The sequence below is a fragment of the Halictus rubicundus genome, unplaced genomic scaffold (genome assembly GCF_050948215.1).
Source record: "Halictus rubicundus isolate RS-2024b unplaced genomic scaffold, iyHalRubi1_principal scaffold0158, whole genome shotgun sequence".
Classification (NCBI taxonomy): domain Eukaryota; kingdom Metazoa; phylum Arthropoda; class Insecta; order Hymenoptera; family Halictidae; genus Halictus; species Halictus rubicundus.
In genome coordinates this window covers 442427-459531 of record NW_027488699.1, presented here as the reverse complement: position 1 = coordinate 459531, position 17105 = coordinate 442427, and positions in this window count along the sequence as shown.

Genomic DNA, 17105 nt, shown 5'->3' with positions numbered 1-17105 from the left:
TTTTTTACGTCAAGGGCGATCATGACCGCAAATCTGTTTTTTGCCGAGGCCTCAATTGCCGCTTTCCTGACGATTTCCATTGCATGTATGGTTGATGTTCCCTTAGTGAATCCGAATTGATTTGAGCTGAAAGGTCTTTCTCCTAGCTCTCCATGTAATCTCGCCCGGATGACATATCCCAGGAGCTTGGCCACAGCATCTAGAATACAAATTGGTCTGTAGGCAGAGTGGGAGGAAGGGTCCTTACCTTCTTTTCTAAGAAGAATTGTTCTTGCTACTTTCCATTGCTGTGGTATACTCCCTCTAATTAGAATGCCCTTGAAGAGGGCAGCAAATCTGTCCGGCCTTGTTTCTGCTAATAGTTTTATAATTTCAGGTTGCATGCCGTCTTTTCCCGGGGCTTTTCCGGATTTCAGCAATTTGGAAGCAGCTATGATTTCTTCCGAGGTAACCTCGGGTATGTTTCTTCCGATTGTCTCCTCTGGTTTCTCAGGCTATTTTCCCTTTCTGTCTCATTGTTCTCGCTTCCGTTGTTTCCACTTGGTTGCTCGTCAGGTTGTCTAAAATCTTGTGGGAATAATCCCTCCATCACGTTTGCTGCACACTCTGCTGAGAGAGAGGCTGGAGGATTGTCTTTTTTAACCTGTCTTATGATTATTTTATAGGGCTTGCCCCATATGTCCTTATTAATAGTTTCGCATAGTTCGTTCCATGATATCTCTTTCTGTTTGGAAATTAGTCTTTGTAGGTTCTTCTTAGCTCGTTTGTATAGGAAGGTTAAGGCCTCCCTTTCGTCGTCCTTACCCTTCCTCCTCGCTTTTTGGACTGACCTTCTAAGTTTCTGGGTTTTATCTCTTTCTTTCTTTAACTCAGGAGTCCACCAGATATTACTTTTAACCTTTCTATACGTTGATTCGGGTTTATCTAGCTCTTCGTCGCAGATTTTATAAATATTGTTTAGAAACTTAGTTTCCTCGTCTTTATTAAAATAGTTTGCTTCGTTGAGTCCTTCCTCTATGATAGATCTTTGCAGCGCCGTCCCCAGCCTGAGGAGTCCTGTTCTCGTTAATTTCCATTTATTGCTTTGACTTCCCTTGTTCCTTTGCATCTCGTCCTTAGTTTGGATCTCTGTGAACAAATATTTGTGATCGGATGCTGTTTCTTTATTAAGTACTTTATTAATGATTTTGTTGTCTTTTTCTTGTAGGTCCCGGGTAGTTGCTATGAAATCCAGATTTGAGGTGGATTTCCCTCTCTCAAAGGTGTGTCCTCCCTCAGGGATACAGGGGAAGATGTTTATCCTTAGCATTTCTTCCAATAATATAGTTCCTTTAAGATTCTGTTCTACAGATCCCCAGGCTGGGGATTTAGCATTAAAGTCTCCTCCTAACAAAATTCTTTTTCCTTCCAGGCGTTCCTGGTCGACAAACTGCATTAGTTTCTTTATTTTGTATGTGTAGAGATCCGTAGAGATATTTGGAGAAATGTAGGTACTTACTATCGTGAGGTTATCAATTCTTACCGCAACGTAGTCTTCCTGTACCCTGTCTCCGTCCTCTTGTCTTTTAAAGCCGTTTGTATTAGTGACCCAGATTGCTGCTGAATTTCCAGTTGAGTAAATCCAGTTTCCTGGATTGTAAAGTGGCTCTGAAATCAGAACGATGTCCACCCCCGTTTCTGCGACTGTTTGTGTTAGCAAGCAGTGAGCGAGCCTACAATGGTTCAGATTAATTTGCAATAATTTTAAATTGAATTTTATGCGTTACTCCTAGCTGATTGCTCCAAAAATTTTTTATATTGCGGGCAGTTTACCGCCCCCGCAACATGTTCGGCCTTCGATGCGTGTATCCCTTCTCGGATGCAGAGGACACAGCATCTTATTGCCTCACAGCCATTAATTTGGTGTCCTATTGCCCCGCATCTCCTGCAGAGTTCTTGACCCTTCAGATCTAACGTGCAGTTGTACGATAAGTGCCCGAAAGCGTGGCACTTGTAGCATCTTAGAATGTTCTGAGTCCTTTTGACTCTGCAGTTTGTAAAGCCGATTTTTAATTTATTTTCCTGTCCCAATTTTTCCAATATTTTAGCCGGAAGGGCAACTATGGCCATCCGAGTTCCTCCGTATCCGAATCGGATATTTTTTACCTCTATTTCATCCTTCTGAATTCCTAGAATTTTTTCGAGTTCCTCCTGGAGTTCCCCTCTGTCGATTGTTGGATCGAGATCTTTTATTTCGTACACTACCTTGGGGGCCATTCTCCTGATTTTGCAATCTCCCCCTAGGGTGTCCTTCGCGAATTTTTCCAGATCTCCGCCAGTGGTACCCTTTTCCATCTCTATAACGAGATCTCCTCCCCTGGACTTTATTACTGTATGAATTCCATTCAATCTATCTCCAGCATTGGCCTTTAGTTGCTTAAATAAATCCGCGAAGGTCCTTGTTTCTGATGTTTTAATGATTATAGCTTCCGATTTTGGAGGCGGAGGAAGCTTGTTTCTTTTTTCTCGTTCCTTTTCTTGTTCCCGTTTCCTTTTCTCTGCTTCTGCTGCTTCTTCCTCTTCTTTCTTCTTTTTCCTTAAAGCTTTCTTCTCCTCGTTTTTATTTCTATTCTCGACTGTCTTCCATTCGTTTTCTTTCTCTTTATCATGGTCGATTTCCTTGTTCAATTTGCCGCTTGCTTCTTCCGCTTCACTTTCATACATTAATCTTTTCTTCAGTCCTTCTGCTGTCTTTTTATGCTTTTCGGGTTTCGGTGGAACATTATTTTCGTTTTTAGCTAAGGAGCATTGGGTTCCCATTTCTCTATGCAGTATACTATTTTTGAGTTGTTTATTTTCTATTAAAAGTTCAATATTTTTTAGCTTGGTGATCGCCTCTTCGAGTTGTCTGTCTGCTTGGCTGGCGTGACATTTCGTCACGTTTTTTACCTCCGTTAGTGGGTCCGCACAATAATTTTTAACCTCGCGTGTTGAATTTTTAGTTTTTTTGAGGATTTTTATTAGTTGCCCTATTAGTTTTAATACGTCGTCTTCCTCATCCTTCTCTTCGTCGTCGGTCTGGTTGATTGCGTAGAGAGTTATATCTTCTAGTCGTTTCTTTTTTAAAGCCGTACTTCCGACCAGGATTACGTCCGAGATTACCGAGTCTGTGTCGGTTTCCTCTTAGTTTTCTCTTGGTCTTTTAATCAAGGATCTATCCTTTTCCTTTTCCGCGCTATGCTTTATTTTAGAGCTTTTCTTAAAGACATTGCTTTTTGCTGCTGATTGCATTGGTGTGAGGAACTTTTCTTCCTCATCCATCTTCTTACTTATTTTGTTCTCTCTTTCTTTCGTTTTCTTTTCGGTATGCTATTTTTCTTTTACTGTCGTATTGATTTGAAACCGTATTGTCTGTTTGTGCTAACGTATGTGTCAAGTGAATGCTGTATGTGTGTCTTTGTTTGTGGGTGTCCGTGGTGGCGGTCGTTACCGTCCTCGGGGCGTGTTATTGTGTTAGGCTGTCTCTTACTTTGTCCTCTCGCTTTCGCTCGGGGTCGGCCGTTACGGTTCGGTATCTTAAACCCCCCCTGGCTCTACCCTTCTGTACCTATCGTTTTCCCGGCGTCTTTTAACCAACCCTTTACCTTTCCTCTCTTTCCTTAATGCCTTTTTTCCTGTTTTTGTATCTATAAGACTTTAAATTTTGTATTTTAGCTTTTAACTACGAATGTTTTCTGCTATTAGTATCTTTTTCTGCTATTAGTATATTATTTTTGCTAACTTTTTTATTTATTTTATTTTGTATAACTACTACTATCTTGTTTTTATCTACTATCTTGTCTTTTGAAGGGTGATTTATCTGACAATTTGTTGCTTTTTTATTACTAATAGAGAGCGAAGCTATTATGATTTGATTTTAATACTATTTCTATTACTGATTTCTTGTTTTTAATTTTATTAAGCTATTGTATTTTATTGTTTATTTTATTTTATTACATTTTATTTGTATTATTTGTAGGTAGGGGAAGGCAGTAAGTCGGAAGACACGGAGAATTAAAGGTATTTGCCTCTATTTGACTTTTCAATTTCTACAAAAATCGTTAAAAATCTATTATCGCTGGTTACGCATGTACTTAATTTAATTTACTCTAATCGATTCGCTTAGACTTCATCTATTTTATATATATACTAACACTTAAAGTACCTAGACTCGAGATTAACACTAGGATTACAAATCTAAAACCTAAACTCTAATACTTTACTAGCTAAACCTATAAACTAAAAACCAAAAAACTAACGCAAACAGTTGTAATTCTAATTTTTCTATATTAACCTAACCTATGTTATCTACAAATCGCACAGAATCGCCGAGGTCCGCAGAAATCTACTTCACGGCTGCAAAGTTCTCTCTGCCTGCTAACTTCGGAAATTTGACGAATTTCGCAAAATTGTTAGAATTTTTGGAAAAATCTCGTGCGATCGACGGGAAAAATTCTAAAAACGCTTCGACTTGTCTGCAGTCGTCTGAACGTGACGAAAAAACGCTAAAAAATGCTAAAATTCTGCTAAATTCAGGATTTCGCAAGAGGGAAGTGGGGGTTTTTGGATAGTTAACCCCCACTTATTCTTATATGGTTGTAAAGCCCTCGCTGAATGCGTAATTTGCCTCGTTGAAAGTTTTTTCGAAAATCGGCTCCTTCCCCTTGTCAGTGCTGTTATCTCGAAAAGGGGGGGGGGGGGTTTCGAAAAAATTTTTTGCCTTGGGGAGTCGCTTTCCCCAGATCAAAAACACCCCTTACACACTCCTACCGAGTCGACCCACGTACTCAGAATTTTTTCTGATCCGAAATTATTTGGTCACCCGGTATGCACGCTAATTTTAAACTATAACCGATTCCGGCGTTCAGCGGCTCGTTGTAAAGGTACGGGCGAGCACTTTACTTTCGTCTGGTCCGTTTCCCTAAATTCCGTGAAATAAGCCTGCTAATCGCTATATCTCCGAAATGGGTGGGTGTAGAGCAAAAAGGTTTTCAGGGGGGAGAATAACTTCTCCTTTCCGGCCCCCTTCGACTCGCCACCCTCCGAAATAGACCCTCCTAAAATTTTATTATGATCGGCCTATTTTCGAGTTCCACCCGTTTCTGTCCGATATTCTAAAACTTTATATCCGGTGTACTTATTACCCTGGCTATCCCTCTGTGGTATAAGTTCTTTCTAATTCCTACCTTACTTTTAGATTGACCGTTAGACCGACCCCTCACGTTGTGTGTGGACCTTTACCGCCGGGCCTTTCGGGTGTTCTCTATCCTCTATTGTTCTTTGTCTTTCTCTCTCTCTCTCTCTCTCTCTCTCTCACGTCACTAGACACTTGAAAGTTCTTGGTAACTATGTCTCGAGTGTACTTGGTCGTTTTTTCTACACCTTTTTCACTGGTTTTAATTAATTATTAATTTTTCGAATCTAATTGAAATTTCTATTATTTTTAACGAGTTTCTAATCTTTTTTATTTCTTTTCAGGTATAGCTGTTCCCGAGGTAGATGCACGGTGCTATTTTACCCGAAGAGTTGCAGTTTTTCGGCTTTTCGGCACTCCCGTTACCCGGATTTTGCTGAAAGTATCTTTTTTCACGTAAGTATTCCTGTTTTTATATTTTAAGAGTTTAATCTATTCTTTTTCTTTTTCAGGTATTCGCGTTTGGTTTTTCGAGTTTCTATACTTAATGATCTGCTATTTTCTTACGAATTATACAATTGTTATTCAATTATTTAATTTCGAATTAAGGCAGTTTATCCGCCCCTGAGGGGCTTTTGACCCGGTTTCCGTGTAACTCGCGTCTTTTTTCACTTTTCGGCTTTTATAATCCTTTTGACTTTAAACTTTCCACTCACTTTTTACTTTTATACGTACTCATACTAATTCTATCGAGTAGGAATAAATTAAAGTAAAACTCGCGAGTGCGGTTGAAATTTTCGCGTTTCTATACTCTCTTACGATGTTTGCTCGGTGAGATTTCGATTCGCTCTCATCCTCTATCCTATCCTATTCTCTATCCTATCCTGTACCCTATCCTATCCTCCATCCTATACTATCAGCTATCGTATCCTATTCTCTATCCTATACTATCATCTATCCTATCCTATCCTATCCTCTATTCTATCCAATCCCCTATCCTATCCACTATCCTATCCTATCCTCAATCCTATCCTATCCTCAACCCTACCCTATCCTCTTTCCTATCCTATCCTATCCTCTATCCTATCCGATCCTCTATCCTATCCTATCCTCTATCCTATCCTATCCTCTATACTATCCAATCCCCTATCCTATCCTCTATACGATCCTATCCTCTATCCTATCCTATCCTCTATACGATCCTATCCTCTATCCTATCCTATCCTCTATACGATCCTATCCTCTATCCTATCCTATCCTCTATCTTTTAATATCATCTATACTATACTATTCTCTATCCTATCCTATCCTCTACGCTATACTATCCTCTATCGTATCATATCCACTATCCTATCCTATCCTCAATCCTATCCTATCCTGTATCCTATCCAATCGCCTATCCTATCCTCTATACGATCCTATCCTCTATCCTATCCTATCCTCTATCCGATCCTATCATCTATCCTATCCTATCCTCTATCCTATCCTATTCTGTATCCTATACTCTACCCTATCCTATCCTATCCTCTATCCTATCCTCAAACCTATCCTATCCTCTATCCTATCCTAACCTATCCTCTATCCTAACCTATCCTCTATCCTATCCTATCCTATCCTCTATCCTATCCGATCCTCTATCCTATCCTATTCTCTATACTATCCAATCACCCATCCTATCCTCTATCCGATCCTATCATCTATCCTATCCTATCCTCTATCCTATCCTATTCTGTATCCTATCCTGTACCCTATCCTATCCTATCCTCTATCCTACACTATCCTCTACCCTATCCTATCCTCTATCCTATCCTATCCTCTATCCTATCCAATCCCCTATCCTATCCTCTATCCTATCCTATCCTCTACCCTATCCTATCCTCTATCCTATCCTATCCTCTATCATATCCTATCCTCTATCCTATCCAATCCCCTATCCTATCCTCTATCCGTTCCTATCCTCTATCCTATCCTATCCTATATCCTATAATATCATCTATCCTATACTATTCTCTATCCGATCCTATCCTCTATCCTATCCTATCCTCCATCCTATCCTATCCTCTATCCTATCCTATCCTCTACCCTATCCTATCCTCTATCCTATCCTCTATCCTATCCTATCCTCTATCCTATAATATCATCTATTCTATACTATTCTCTATCCTATCCTATCCTCTATCCTATACTATCCTCTATCGTATCCTATCCTCTATCGTATCCTATCCTCTATCCGATCCTATCCTCTATCCGATCCTATCCTCTATCCTATCCTATCCAATTCTCTATCCTATCCTCTATCGTCTGCTCTATCCTATCCAATCCACTATCCTATCCTATCCTCAATAATATCCTATCCTATATCCTACCCCAACCACCTATCCTATCCTCCATCCTATCCTATCCTCTATCCTATCCAATCCCCTAACCTATCCTCTATCCGATCCTATCCTCTACCCTATCCTATCCTCTATCCTATCCTATCCTCTATCCTATCCTATCCTCTACCCTATCCTATCCTCTATCCTATCCTATCCTCTATCCTATCCAATCCCCTATCCTATCCTTTATCCGATCCTATCCTCTATCCTATCCTATCCTCTATCCTATCCTATTCTCTATCCTATCCTCTACCCTATCCTATCCTCCATCCTATACTATCATCTATCCTATCATATTCTCTATCCTATCCTCTATCGTCTGCTCTATCCTATCCTATCCACTATCCTATCCTATCCTCAAAACTATCCTATCCTCTATCCTATCCAATCACCTATCCTATCCTCTATACGATCCTATCCTCTATGCTATCTTATCCTCTATCCGATCATATACTTTATCCTATCCTATCCTCTATCCTATCCTATTCTGTATCCTATACTCTACCCTATCCTATACTCTATCCTATCCTGTAATCTATCCTATCCTATCCTCTACCCTATCCTATCATCTATCCTATACTATTCTCTATCCAATCCTATCCTCTATCCTATACTATCCTCTATCGTATCCTATCCTCTATCGTATCCTATCCTCTACCCTATCCTATCCTCTATCCTATCCTATCCTCTATACTATCCTATCCTCTACCCTATCATATCCTCTATCCTATCCTATCCTCTATCCTATCCAATCCCCTAACCTATCCTCCATCCGATCCTATCCTCTACCCTATCCTATCCTCTATCCTATCCTATCCTCTACCCTATCCTATTCTGTATCCTATACTCTACCCTATCCTATCCTCTATCCGATCCTATCCTCTATCCTATCCTATTCTGTATCCTATACTCTACCCTATCCTATCCTCTATCCTATCCAATCCACTATCCTATCCTCTATTCTATCCTCTATCGTATCCTATCCTCTATCCGATCCTATCCTCTATACTATCCTATCCTCTATCCCATCCTATTCTCTATCCTATCCTCGACCCTATCCTATCCTCTATCCTATAATATCCTCTATCCTATAATATCATTTACCCTATACTATTCTCTATCCTATCCTATCCTCTATCCTATACTATCCTCTATCGTATCCTATCCTCTATCCGATCCTATCCTCTATCCTATCCTATCATCTATCCTATCCTCTATCCTATCCTATTCTGTATCCTATACTCTACCCTACCCTATCCTCTATCCTATCCTATCCACTATCCTATAATATCCTCTATCCTATCCTATCCTCTATCCTATCCAATCCCCTATCCTATCCTCTATACGATCCTATCCTCTATCCTATCCTATCCTCTATCCTATCCTATTCTCTATCCTATCCTCTACCCTATCCTATCCTCCATCCTATACTATCATCTATCCTATCCAATTCTCTATCCTATCCTCTATTGTCTGCTCTATCCTATCCAATCCACTATCCTATCCTATCCTCAATAATATCCTATCCTATATCCTACCCCAACCACCTATCCTATCCTCCATCCTATCCTATCCTCTATCCTATCCAATCCCCTAACCTATCCTCTATCCGATCCTATACTCTACCCTATCCTATTCTCTATCCTATCCTATCCTCTATCCTATCCTATCCTCTACCCTATCCTATCCTCTATCCTATCCTATCCTCTATCCTATCCAATCCCCTATCCTATCCTTTATCCGATCCTATCCTCTATCCTATCCTATCCTCTATCCTATCCTATTCTCTATCCTATCCTCTACCCTATCCTATCCTCCATCCTATACTATCATCTATCCTATCATATTCTCTATCCTATCCTCTATCGTCTGCTCTATCCTATCCTATCCACTATCCTATCCTATCCTCAAAACTATCCTATCCTCTATCCTATCCAATCACCTATCCTATCCTCTATACGATCCTATCCTCTATGCTATCTTATCCTCTATCCGATCATATACTTTATCCTATCCTATCCTCTATCCTATCCTATTCTGTATCCTATACTCGACCCTATCCTATCCTCTATCGTATCCTATCCTCTATCCGATCCTATCCTCTATCCTATCCTATCCTCTATCCTATCCTATTCTCTATCCTATCCTCTACCCTATCCTATCCTCTATCCTATCCTATCCTCTATGGTATCCTATCCTCTATCCTATCCTATTCTGTATCCCATACTCTACCCTATCCTATCCTCTATCCGATCCTATCCTCTATCCTATCCTATCCTATTCTCTATCCCATCCTCTACCCTATCCTATCCTCTATCCTATCCAATCACCTATCCTATCCTCTATCCGATGCTATCCTCTATCCTATCCTATTCTGTATCCTATACTCTACCCTATCCTATCCTCTATCCTATCCTATAATCTATCCTATCCTATCCTCTACCCCATCCTATCCTCTATCCTATCCTATCCTCTATCCTATCCAATCCCCTATCCTATCCTCTATCCTGTCCTATCCTCTATCGTATACTATTCTCTATCCTATCCTCTACTATATCCCATCCTCTATCCTATCCTCCCTTCTATACTACCCAATTCCCTATCCTATCCTCTATACGATCCTATCCTCTATGCTATCTTATCCTCTATCCGATCCTATCCTTCATCCTATCCTATCCTCTATCCTATCCTATTCTGTATCCTATACTCTACCCTATCCTATCCTCTATCTTATCCTATCCTCTATCCTATCCAATCCTCGATCCTATCATCTATCCTATCCTCTATCGTATCCTATCCTCTAAACGATCCTCTCCTCTATACTATCCTATCCTCTATGCTATCATATCCTTTATCCTATCCTATACTCTATCCTATCCTATTCTCTATCCTATCCTCTACCCTATCCTATCCTCTATCCTATCCAATCACCTATCCTATCCTCTATCCGATCCTATCCTCTATCCTATCCTATTCTGTATCCTATACTCTACCCTATCCTATCCTCTATCCTATCCTATAATCTAGCCTATCCTATCCTCTACCCTATCCTATCCTCTATCCTATCCTATCCTCTATCCTATCCAATCCCCTATCCTATCCTCTATCCTGTCCTATTCTCTATCGTATACTATTCTCTATCCTATCCTCTACTATATCCTATCCTCTATCCTATCCTCCCTTCTATACTACCCAATCCCCTATCCTATCCTCTATACTATCCTATCCTCTATGCTATCTTATCCTCTATCCGATCCTATCCTCTATCCTATCCTATCCTCTATCCTCTCCTATTCTGTATCCTATACTCTACCCTATCCTATCCTCTATCCGTTCCTATCCTCTATCCTATCCTATCCTATCCTATTCTCTATCCTATCCTATTCTGTATAATATACTCTACCCTATCCTATCCTCTATCCGACCCTATCCTCTATCCTATCCTATCCTATTCTCTATCCTATCCTCTACCTTATCCTATCCTCTATCCTATCCAATCACCTATCCTATCCTCTATCCTATCCTATTCTGTATCCTATACTCTACCCTATCCTATACTCTATCCTATCCTGTAATCTATCCTATCCTATCCTCTACCATATCCTATCATCTATCCTATACTATTCTCTATCCTATCCTATCCTCTATCCTATACTATCCTCTATCGTATCCTATCCTCTATCGTATCCTATCCTCTATCCGATCCTATCCTCTATACTATCGTATCCTCTACCCTATCATATCCTCTATCCTATCCTATCCTCTATCCTATCCAATCCCCTAACCTATCCTCTATCCGATGCTATCCTCTACCCTATCCTATCCTCTATCCTATCCTATCCTCTATCCTATCCTATCCTCTACCCTATCCTATTCTGTATCCTATACTCTACCCTATCCTATCCAATCCCCTATCCTCTCCTTTATCCGATCCTATCCTCTACCCTATCCTATCCTCTAACCTATTCTATCCTCTATCCTATCCAATCCACTATCCTATCCTCTATTCTATCCTCTATCGTATCCTATCCTCTATCCGATCCTATCCTCTATACTATCCTATCCTCTATCCTATCCTATTCTCTATCCTATCCTCTACCCTATCCTATCCTCTATCCTATAATATCATTTACCCTATACTATTCTCTATCCTATCCTATCCTCTATCCTATACTATCCTCTATCGTATCCTATCCTCTATCCGATCCTATCCTCTATCCTATCCTATCCTCTATCCTATCCTCTATCCTATCCTATTCTGTATCCTATACTCTACCCTACCCTATCTTCTATCCTATCCTATCCTCTATCCTATCCTCTATCCGATCCTATCCTCTATCCTATCCTATCCTCTATCCTATCCTATTCTCTATCCTATCCTCTACCCTATCCTATCCTCCATCCTATACTATCATCTATCCTATCCAATTCTCTATCCTATCCTCTATCGTCTGCTCTATCCTATCCAATCCACTATCCTATCCTATCCTCAATAATATCCTATCCTATATCCTACCCCAACCACCTATCCTATCCTCCATCCTATCCTATCCTCTATCCTATCCAATCCCCTAACCTATCCTCTATGCGATCCTATCCTCTACCCTATCCTATCCTCTATCCTATCCTATCCTCTATCCTATCCTATCCTCTACCCTATCCTATCCTCTATCCTATCCTGTAATCTATCCTATCCTATCCTCTACCCTATCCTATCATCTATCCTATACTATTCTCTATCCTATCCTATCCTCTATCCTATACTATCCTCTATCGTATCCTATCCTCTATCGTATCCTATCCTCTATCCGATCCTATCCTCTATACTATCGTATCCTCTACCCTATCATATCCTCTATCCTATCCTATCCTCTATCCTATCCAATCCCCGAACCTATCCTCTATCCGATGCTATCCTCTACCCTATCCTATCCTCTATCCTATCCTATCCTCTATCCTATCCTATCCTCTATCCTATCCTATCCTCTACCCTATCCTATTCTGTATCCTATACTCTACCCTATCCTATCCAATCCCCTATCCTCTCCTTTATCCGATCCTATCTTCTACCCTATCCTATCCTCTATCCTATTCTATCCTCTATCCTATCCAATCCACTATCCTATCCTCTATTCTATCCTCTATCGTATCCTATCCTCTATCCGATCCTATCCTCTATCCTATCTTATCCTCTATCCTATCCTCTAGCCGATCCTATCATCTATCCTATCCTATCCTCTATCCTATACTATCCTCTATCGTATCCTATCCTCTATCGTATCCTATCCTCTATCCGATCCTATCCTCTATACTATCGTATCCTCTACCCTATCATATCCTCTATCCTATCCTATCCTCTATCCTATCCAATCCCCGAACCTATCCTCTATGCGATCCTATCCTCTACCCTATCCTATCCTCTATCCTATCCTATCCTCTATCCTATCCTATCCTCTACCCTATCCTATCCTCTATCCTATCCTATCCTCTATCCTATCCAATCCCCTATCCTATCCTTTATCCGATCCTATCCTCTATCCTATCCTATCCTCTATCCTATCCTATTCTCTATCCTATCCTCTACCCTATCCTATCCTCCATCCTATACTATCATCTATCCTATCATATTCTCTATCCTATCCTCTATCGTCTGCTCTATCCTTTCCTATCCACTATCCTATCCTATCCTCAAAACTATCCTATCCTCTATCCTATCCAATCACCTATCCTATCCTCTATACGATCCTATCCTCTATGCTATCTTATCCTCTATCCGATCATATACTTTATCCTATCCTATCCTCTATCCTATCCTATTCTGTATCCTATACTCTACCCTATCCTATCCTCTATCGTATCCTATCCTCTATCCGATCCTATCCTCTATCCTATCCTATCCTCTATCCTATCCTATTCTCTATCCTATCCTCTACCCTATCCTATCCTCTATCCTATCCTATCCTCTATGGTATCCTATCCTCTATCCTATCCTATTCTGTATCCTATACTCTACCCTATCCTATCCTCTATCCGATCCTATCCTCTATCCTATCCTATCCTATTCTCTATCCTATCCTCTACCCTATCCTATCCTCTATCCGATCCTATCCTCTATCCTATCCTATTCTGTATCCTATACTCTACCCTATCCTATCCTCTATCCTATCCTATAATCTATCCTATCCTATCCTCTACCCCATCCTATCCTCTATCCTATCCAGTCCCCTATCCTATCCTCTATCGTATCCTATCCTCTATCCTATCCAATCCTCGATCCTATCATCTATCCTATCCTCTATCGTATCCTATCCTCTAAACGATCCTCTCCTCTATACTATCCTATCCTCTATGCTATCATATCCTTTATCCTATTCTATCCTCTATCCTATCATATCCTCTATCCTATCCTATTCTCTATCCTATCCTCTACCCTATCCTATACTCTATCCTATCCAATCACCTATCCTATCCTCTATCCGATCCTATCCTCTATCCTATCCTATTCTGTATCCTATACTCTACCCTATCCTATCCTCTATCCTATCCTATAATCTATCCTATCCTATCCTCTACCCTATCCTATCCTCTATCCTATCCTATCCTCTATCCTATCCAATCCCCTATCCTATCCTCTATCCTGTCCTATCCTCTATCGTATACTATTCTCTATCCTATCCTCTACTATATCCTATCCTCTATCCTATCCTCTCCTCTATACTACCCAATCCCCTATCCTATCCTCTATACGATCCTATCCTCTATGCTATCTTATCCTCTATCCGATCCTATCCTTTATCCTATCCTATCCTCTATCCTATCCTATTCTGTATCCTATACTCTACCCTATCCTATCCTCTATCGTATCCTATCCTCTATCCTATCCAATCCTCGATCCTATCCTCTATCCTATCCTCTACCGTATCCAATCCTCTATCCTATCCAATCACCTATCCAATCCTCTATACGATCCAATCCTCTATCCTATCCTATCCTCTATCTTTTAATATCATCTATCCTATACTATTCTCTATCCTATCCTATCCCCTATCCTATCCTATCCTCTATCCTATCCAATCCCCTATCCTATCCTCTATCCGATCCTATCCTCTATCCTATCCTATCCTCTATCCTATCCTCTACCGTATCCTATCCTCTATCCTATCCAATCACCTATCCTATCCTCTATACGATCCTATCCTCTATCCTATCCTATCCTCTTTCTTTTAATGTCATCTATCCTATACTATTCTCTATCCTATCCTATCCTCTATGCTATACTATCCTCTATCGTAACCTATCCTCTATCCGATCCTATCCTCTATCCTATCCTATCCTCCATCCTATACTATCATCTATCCTATCCTATCCTCTATCCTATCCTATCCTATCCTCTACCCTATCCTATCCTATCCTCCATCCTATACTATCATCTATCCTATCATATTCTCTATCCTATCCTCTATCGTCTGCTCTATCCTATCCTATCCACTATCCTATCCTATCCTCAAAACTATCCTATCCTCTATCCTATCCAATCACCTATCCTATCCTCTATACGATCCTATCCTCTATGCTATCTTATCCTCTATCCGATCATATACTTTATCCTATCCTATCCTCTATCCTATCCAATCCCCTATCCTATCCTCTATCCTGTCCTATCCTCTATCGTATACTATTCTCTATCCTATCCTCTACTATATCCTATCCTCTATCCTATCCTCCCTTCTATACTACCCAATCCCCTATCCTGTCCTCTATACGATCCCATCCTCTATGCTATCTTATCCTCTATCCGATCCTATCCTTCATCCTATCCTATCCTCTATCCTATCCTATTCTGTATCCTATACTCTACCCTATCCTATCCTCTATCGTATCCTATCCTCTATCCTATCCAATCCTCGATCCTATCATCTATCCTATCCTCTATCGTATCCTGTCCTCTAAACGATCCTCTCCTCTATACTATCCTATCCTCTATGCTATCATATCCTTTATCCTATCCTATCCTCTATCCTATCATATCCTCTATCCTATCCTATTCTCTATCCTATCCTCTACCCTATCCTATCCTCTATCCCATCCAATCACCTATCCTATCCTCTATCCGATCTTATCCTCTATCCTATCCTATTCTGTATCCTATACTCTACCCTATCCTATCCTCTATCCTATCCTATAATCTATCCTATCCTATCCTCTACCCTATCCTATCCTCTATCCTATCCTATCCTCTATCCTATCCAATCCCCTATCCTATCCTCTATCCTGTCCTATCCTCTATCGTATACTATTCTCTATCCTATCCTCTAATATATCCTATCCTCTATCCTATCCTCCCTTCTATACTACCCAATCCCCTATCCTATCCTCTATACGATCCTATCCTCTATGCTATCTTATCCTCTATCCGATCCTATCCTTCATCCTATCCTATCCTCTATCCTATCCTATTCTGTATCCTATACTCTACCCTATCCTATCCTCTATCGTATCCTATCCTCTATCCTATCCAATCCTCGATCCTATCATCTATCCTATCCTCTATCGTATCCTATCCTCTAAACGATCCTCTCCTCTATACTATCCTATTATCTATGCTATCATATCCTTTATCCTATCCTATCCTCTATCCTATCCTATTCTGTATCCTATACTCTACCCTATCCTATCCTCTATCGTATCCTATCCTCTATCAGATCCTATCCTCTATTCTATCCTATCCTCTATCCTATCCTATTCTCTATCCTATCCTCTACCCTATCCTATCCTCTATCCTATCCTATCCTCTATCCTATCCTATCCTCTATCGTATCCTATCCTCTATCAGATCCTATCCTCTATTCTATCCTATCCTCTATCCTATCCTATTCTCTATCCTATCCTCTACCCTATCCTATCCTCTATCCTATCCTATCCTCTATCCTATCCTATCCTCTATCCTATCCAATCCCCTATCCTATCCTCTATCCTGTCCTATCCTCTATCGTATACTATTCTCTATCCTATCCTCTACTATATCCTATCCTGTATCCTATCCTCTCCTCTATACTACCCAATCCCCTATCCTATCCTCTATCCTATCCTATCCTCTATCCTATCCTATTCTCTATCCTATCCTCTACCCTATCCTATCCTCCATCCTATACTATCATCTATCCTATCCTCTATACGATCCTATCCTCTATGCTATCTTATCCTCTATCCGATCATATACTTTATCCTATCCTATCCTCTATCCTATCCTATTCTGTATCCTATACTCTACCCTATCCTATCCTCTATCGTATCCTATCCTCTATCCGATCCTATCCTCTATCCTATCCTATCCTCTATCCTATCCTATTCTCTATCCTATCGTCTACCCTATCCTATCCTCTATCCTATCCTATCCTCTATGGTATCCTATCCTCTATCCTATCCTATTCTGTATCCTATACTCTACCCTATCCTATCCTCTATCCGATCCTATCCTCTATCCTATCCTATCCTATTCTCTATCCTATCCTCTACCCTATCCTATCCTCTATCCGATCCTATCCTCTATTCTGTATCCTATACTCTACCCTATC